The sequence below is a fragment of the Temnothorax curvispinosus genome, unplaced genomic scaffold, assembly GCF_003070985.1.
Source record: "Temnothorax curvispinosus isolate PA1 unplaced genomic scaffold, ASM307098v1 QBEX01001437.1, whole genome shotgun sequence".
NCBI classification, from domain to species: domain Eukaryota; kingdom Metazoa; phylum Arthropoda; class Insecta; order Hymenoptera; family Formicidae; genus Temnothorax; species Temnothorax curvispinosus.
Window position 1 is genome coordinate 268,759 of NW_020211217.1, and position 7,910 is coordinate 276,668.

The following is a 7,910-nucleotide window of genomic DNA, read 5'->3' on the forward strand; positions in this document are numbered from 1 at the left end:
GGCTCAGATTCTCCGCACTCGCCGTCTCCGCGCGACTATATAAACGTAATGTACTATATAAATACTTTCGCCATGAGAGACGTGAAAGCAGCCTCGCTTTCCGTAGTCTAGAGCTATACGTTTCGTAATTATTATCGCGACGTCGATGTCGCAAATATTTTTGCTAATTATCCCGCGTGGCGCGGCCAATAACGTAGGACAGGCCGTATACAGGGTGGCTTCAGAATGTGAATAATGGCTAGGGGAGACTGTCATCGAAAATAATATGAGGAGACCGGCGGGTGTGCCGGCAGCAAGACTGTACGAAGACAAAAATGAAGAAGGGAGAAAGAGAAAAAGGGTCGTAGGCGAGGAGCTGCGCGGGGACAATTTGCCGAGAATTTCAAGAACGCGACACCTCGATCGGCGCGAAATGAAATAAGCCAACGAATATTAATTCAGGAACGCCCAAGAGCAATCGCAGACGTGAACGCTCGATACAGATTATCTGACCTGCCTTCTGAACGCGCGCAAGAAGAGATTTTCCGTCACGGAATTGCGTTCTCGAGACACTGCACCATTGCACCGGTATTCTTCGATATTCGATACGCATACAGCCGCCAAAATATTGATCAGTATTTAATAATAAAATATTTATTCCTCACGCTATCCGTAATCTTTAAAGCGAATTGTACTGACTATAGTAGGGCGCTATCAAGTTTCTTTATACATATATTTTAATAACATAAATTTATTTTCTATAAATATTCGCTTATGAGTTATAATTTTCATTGGTTTAGTATTTTAAATTATAAAGCAAAAGCAATAACGGAATATCGTGTAACGCGTAACGTAATATCACTATTCAGCGCCGGAAGACCTTTGTTTCATGCAGCCACGGGGAACTTTATATCCCATTTCACTAAATCGTAATGCGCATTCACTCTCTTCATAGCGCTTTCAGGCATCGCGAAGATTATTCGTGAGTAGGTAAAATCTTTCACCCCCATGAGCCCCGTTTTGGCACAAACGAAATTCGCGCATAAAGCCGATCCGTAGAAAGCGGCACGAAGCTCACTGAACACCTACGGAACTTAATGTGCCATATGTGTGTGCGCGCGTGTATGTGACAGACACACACGTCTGTATGCACATACGATCGCACGTGTGGCACCTAGTAGTATAACGCGATATGGTCACGCCATCGCCTTTGGGATTCTGCCGGTTTCCCGCATGCAACTTATGATCGTTACTAACGGAACATTATGTAACCCGCGATAAGCGCATAATAGTTCATTCTAATCGTTATTTAAAACGCGCCCCCGTATCGTGCTGGACCTGTTAACTCCTCTGTAATCTTCCTGAAACGTTACTAATTGTATTAAGTCGGCCCTGGTTTCTGAGGCGGCTGCGAATAAATTTACGCCTCACTGTAAAAAAAAGGCAGATCCTTTTACGATCTTAATATACGATCTTAATACGTGCGTATACGAATATTTGGAATTACTCGTTCTAATTAATGTTAAATACTGCTTTGCATATTACGTTAACGAAGGAAGAACGAAAACGGGGTGTCGTGTTGGGCGATCGGATCAAGTCCCGAGAGCAGACTTTACATATGTAAGATACATTTACACGCGCGATGGTTCGTTAAAATCGCACGTTTTCCATTCAATTAACACATTATTGAAAATGTATTAACTTCTGCGGGAGTTTTTAAGGAAACGAGAACGACGAAGCTCACTCGTTTAACGCTTTGCTCTGCAAGTTTAAACGTTGCGAACTTTATTCATTGGCGTAAATGATTCCCCTAAATTGCGTTCGTGAGATTTGCAAACAAAAGTGAATCAAGAGGCGAGAAGCTCGTTGAGGTTTATAAACGTCCAGGCAGCGAGGAAGAGAGAGAGAGAGAGTGAGAGAGAGATATCAGTAATTTGAATATTTATGGAGCAGCGTGAGTTAACTGTAGATTTTTTTTATTTTAATAATTAACTCACAACTCACAAATTTAGTTCATGTCGTCTAAACGTTCTTCAGTAGCTTGAGTGAAATTGCAGGCCGCACCGCGCTGAAATATATATTTTAAAGTGATCGTTTTGAGTAATCAATGGTAGGTAAATAATTTCAAACGTAAGCATTCGCGCAGAACGATGACCATAAAAACAGCATCGGCTGCTATCATCGCTATTTGCAAATATTACTCATATGGGACGACGTCAAAGCGCCGCGAATGGGTATTCGTACTGAAGATAACTTTGCGTTTTTATTTGAATATCGCATATAGGCGAAGAACCGATATAATATCGCAAACGGTTGGGAAAGTGCTATTACTTTCCCCGCTATTACATAAGGCGTCGGCATGGTCGTATTACGATTCGTTTTGCCGGCTCATGCGTGCATTCAGCTATATGCCAATATCATAAGCTTCGAATTTACTTTCTTCATGAAATCGGTACGCGATCTCGATAGAGAGAGAGAAAGAGAGAGAGGAAGAGTGTATGAGAGAGTAGATTTTATATCGGGGTTGTTTGGCTTGATGTGACTTCTTCTGCTTACAGCATTAACCAATAAACGTTATTTCTTCCGCATTCAGTCTAAATTATTAATGTCGCGTCATTTCTAATTTATAGCGGACTGTGGCGTTGCATTGACTAATTCAATTTTCTAATAATTACGTTTCTAAAATTTACCAAGCGCCAAAATTTCTTATAAAGTTTGAGAGTTCAACAAGTATCAAAGTTTATTTTTAACTTATTTATAGAACTTGTAATTATTTCCACTTTGAAATAATGATTCCAATCTACAGTGATCTAGTAAAAATAACTTGAATCACCTTTTCTCTCAATTTAAATCTCGAGATTCTTCTATTATCGGAACATTTGTAATATAATTATATGACAAGAAGCGTATCCTCTAAATATGCTTTAAAATAGAAATGGTGAATATAGAGGTGATTTATATTTTTACCTAAGTGACATTAATGAACATTAATGTTCTCTTTCAGGCCGAGTGAATTTTTTATAAGCTTTGGAGTTTTTGTCATTTTATAATACCATTCATGAAGACATTTTAACGTATGGAATAACTATTTCACAATTTCTGAAGTAAACGAAGTCAACGAAAAACTATAATGTTGCTCTTAATATTCTTGTAAGAGATTATTTGTAATATTAACAGTAATATTAAGGTGTTCTTTTTTTTCCATTTACCATTTGTTTTTCCGATATTCGCATTCGACGAGTACATAGTGGACTTAAAGTACTGCCTCAGTTTCTAGAGTGTACTATAATCTGGAATTAATTACACAATTCCTTTCTGGTGCTACAGTCTCGCGCTTTCTTATTACCGCTTTGTCAGTTCCGTCCTTCGAATTCCAGTCGGTCGTTAGATACAAAGTCATGAAGCATGATTGCGTTTAACTAGAGGTATCACACAAATACGATAAGATTTTCGGGAAAATTGAATATAAGCGGTTATAACGACTGACGAACACGCTAGAAATGTTTCGGCAGCGATACAAATTGAATGCACGACTAGATACTTCGACTGTTTTGTGTTTTGTTTCGTCGAATCAAATATTTTACACTAAATTTGCAGTATGTTTATTTCTTTCGGGTTAAATTCGACCGCAATTTTCTCTCTTCGAACCAACAAATCGCGCTCTTGCGAACGGATGTCTTGCTCGTTAATTTATCCATCGAAATTCGATTATCGCGTATTTTGAATATTTGCGGTCTCCGCTCCGCGGAATATCGGAGTTTCCGCGCTCTCAGAGTGGTCGCGAAGCTCGGAGGTTGGTTATTATATTAAGAAAAAGTCTCCGTTAGCGGAAATTGGATTTCACTTTCAACCGCGAGATGGAGGTTGCTTAAGAGTCTGCTTCGCTGGCTGGATTTTGATTGTAAACTATTCTATCTCGTTTCCACATTCCGCGAGCGAACCTCCTCGCGCCATCCGGCCGCGCTCGAGCCATAGGCAGTCGTCCGCGTACAGAGATATTATTGGAAAAATATATCGACGCTATAAAAGCCGTGGAAGCCTTTAAGCTGAAAATTGCTTTCAGCCGAAAGTGGGTGTTCCGCCGCTGCAATATTTTTCCGGAAGCTAATATTCGATTCAAGGCGTAAATTCGATAATCGCGACGCGTAAGCGCACCGCATTAAATGTGGCATTAATGCCACCCCCTCTCCCTATTTCCATATCTCTCGTAAGAGTATGCGTTGTTATGCATTTATAGCACCGCGAATTTATTTTGGCCAGTGTTTACTGGCTGGATTGGAAGCGAATGAGTATAATTCAATGATCATGTATAAATGATTTCCATCGAATATCCCGCAAGCATTCTCAGCTAGCCAAATTTGTATTTGTATAGCCCCTTGCCACGAAAATATACAGCAAAATTTTCCACAATTGATTATGCAATTATAATCATTTTTTATGGAAACATTAGTGATCTTTTTTTGTCAAAAACTATGAGAATACTTGCTTTATAATATTTTAAATTTATAATTTTATCGTTTAAGATATCTAAGCTTGATTGAGTGGTTATTTATCGACATTTTCTAGACAGGCAGGAATTTCATTACAGACAGAACATTCTCACTTATTTCCGTAGAAAAAAATTTCGTGACACATTATTGAGCAGAAACAATTTTCCACTTCAACCTGTGGACATCTTATAAATTTTCACGCGAGCCAAGCAAAGACAATAAGTATTTCAGTTCTCCCAGGCAGCGGCGCTATTGTTGTCTGGACGATAAGATCTTGCGCTAAATCCAAGGCTCGCATCGGTACCACGAGGACAGTTTGAATTATGCTGCTTGGTACCACAATGAGGAAACTCGGTAGGGGCGGTTAGGTTAGATGAACGAAGGTTAGGGTGCATGACAAAGAAAGAAAGCGAAAGAGGGAGAGAGAAGAGAATAGTAAGGGTAAGGTGGAGGATTTATAGGAAGAAACTCGTCTCACGCGAGTACGAAACACTCGCCTTGCATAAAGTATGTCTACCGTTTGCCTCGAATAGCTTGTGTCCTCCGAGCACATACGGTTGTCTGTTATACGAAAGGAATGCATCAAAAGAATGCAATTGATTTCCGAAAAATAAATCTAGGGCCAATTGAGAAACGTATATATGAGGTAGGAAATTATGATTGAGTAAAACCGGTCGGTTTGTTGCAAATTTTTACATATACTGGTATGGTAGTTGATACGATCGATATATCATCATATACTATATACAACTTTCCGTAAAACAGCGAATAGTTGCTCGTTCACATTTGATTACGTTACTTTCGGCGCATGTTTCGCAATAATGGATAATCAATGAATCGAGCCGGCCCTATCTCTTCCATATATAGCTTCCTGCAGAAGTGTTGGAACCTGGCCCGAGATTTATCATAGGCTATAATTCTTATTAGAATAATACTGTAGGTTTCCCGTTACCGTTCGCGCGCCGCATCCGGTAACGCATGCAACCTTAATATGGGATAGTTTCTCTCCCGGCTGCTGCTTCTCTCTCTTTCTCTCTCTCTCTCTCTCTCTCTCTCTGCTCCAAAATATCTCTATTTAAAGCAAAATAAGCAAAACGATGTAACCATCAGTAGATGTGTGCGGTGTAGGTAATCAGAGGTGGCCGGTGGATGCAGGAACGACGGAAATTGCGCGAAACTAGTGCGGGCCCTATACCGGCGGGATTAGTCTGTCTAATGCGCGTCCACCGTTACAGAAGTTCACTCGGATGCTCTGAAATATGAAGTGGCTTCTGCGCGGTTCCATGTTTATTCCACCAGCCATATCTATCTTCTGCATGGTCGAAGTAGCGTAGCTAGGACATCGCGTTTGTCCACTTTGAGCGGTCGTACCATTTCGCGGGATCGAGTTAATCTCATGCTGCTTCCTGAAATAGCCTCCTTCAACTAAAGACAGAATATTGACGTACTCTGTGGCAGCCTCTCGCGCGTTTATCAAATTGCTTATATCTTACTTCGTATACCGCTTACTTGCGCCAATTTTCGCTAAAAGTTTTTTAGAGTAAACTTCCAACAAAAAATTATTAATAAAAAAGTATGTCGTAACTTTTATATAAAATATTAAACTTTACGAAAATAATATATTTTAGTACAATTTCTAATTATATATAAAGCTATTTTATATGCTTAATTGCTATATGTATGCAATAATTAGTCTACTTTAGAGAATCGATAATTGATGCGGTATTATCCTTTAATGAGGAGTTACGAATAAAATATGATCTAATAAAATATTCAAGAAAGTGGTGGTGCAGAAATCCATTAAATATAATCTTCTCAAGCAGAAGTATAGAGATTAAATTAGCATATTATGTCAAAGAATTAAAATATAAAGCTTATTATATCTTATTTAGATAATTAATCACGTTAAATCTAATTGTTTTTTTATTTTAACTCTTTTTTTTATTATTCTTTTGTAATTGAATGTGCAGTTTTCGAGTTAATATATATTATATTATACTATGTATAACAAAATGAAAATTGTTTTCGTATTCGAGCGAGTAATAGCAGGCAGTGTTCAATCCGCCGGATCATGCCAATTGTGAGGCAAATACTACCGGATTCAAGAACGGCAATTTCGTCTGCGCAAAGCGAGAATTTAATAGCCGATGAGACTATATGCTCTTGTTCCTCCTATAACGTCCTGAACGTTTTATAAATTGTGGAAAAAGCGTTCTATTATATTCTCGTTGCTGGTGTGCTCGTTTTACTTATCGCCGGAGATGTATCTTGCATCCTTAAGCCGACGCGCAATAGGTTAAAGGCAATTTGTCACGGCACGCGTTATCGCCGCCGTAAACTTTCTTCTTTGATAGTAACTACGCGGAAGTGAGCGTAGCTTTAAAATATGTTCGCTATATAAATTTAATTATTTGTTTATTAGAAATTTAAAAGTCCTCTCTCTCTCTCTTTCTCTCTTTTTCTCTTTCTCTCTTTCTCTCTTTTGTGTCAAAATACAAAAGAATATGCAATATGCATTTATTATTCGAACGCAGCAAAATATACGATATAATTTTCCGAGATGTGTGATGGGTTATATGAGACATGAAGGAAAATCTAGACGTTTCGGACGAAAGGGATCGATACGCGTTAAAGGATGCTCGAGAGGATCGGATACGGGATCGCTTCAATGTTCTTGCAGCGCCAGTACAAGATGTAATCGACGGCGTAACGAAGTTGCCTTGAAACGACGCTACGACGTAGGTGCTCGTTCGAAGCGAAGCGATAATGGCGCGTCTCGAGTCTCGACTCGGCTCCACGTGGCGTGCGCACCAGTCTCTAATAAATAGTAATTAGCGAGCCGGTAATTAATACAGAGGAATTCCAGCAGGGGGGGTACAAAGCATTGCGCAGTCCTCGCGCCTCTATCTGCGATCGTCTCTCCGGTCAACCAACCGACCCGAGGCACGCCCCGCTATTTACACCCTCCGCATCCCTCGCCCAGCTCTTTCTTAATACTCGCTTTCTCGCGTGTGCAATGACCTCGGTGTTAATGCGACGATTATACTAATAAAATTTCCGTCCACTTTACGACGCGCGGCCTCTATCTCGGCGAGACATTAGGAAGCGAGGAACCCCAGAAGAAGGCAAACATTCGCCCGCCTTTCACCCTCGCGTGAGCAAACAACGGCTCGTGGATCGAGTTCATCCTTCGTAAGATGCGGAAAGTTCAGAGCGGAGAAGGCGCGGTAGCAGAAATTCCTGTTGGAACTCAAAACGATTAAAGGGGCCCTTTGAAGCGTCATATCGCGGGGCGTTGCCTTCTGGAAAATCAGCTGGGGTAAAGTAGTGTATGACGATATCTCCCCCTCGGTAGCAGCTAATGACCTCGCGCCTAGTTTCAATGTAATTCGTGTTCAGTTTGATATTGTGCGCGTGGATTATTAAGTAAACCCATTTATT

At 40.1% G+C, this 7,910-nt stretch overlaps 1 protein-coding gene across 6 annotated transcripts in view; it reads right to left on the bottom strand.

Annotated features, from left to right (window-relative positions):
• Window positions 1–7,910, bottom strand: part of LOC112463596 (teneurin-a) — a 332,312-nt gene that overhangs the window by 256,542 nt on the left and 67,860 nt on the right. The gene's annotated exons all lie outside the window — the stretch shown is intronic.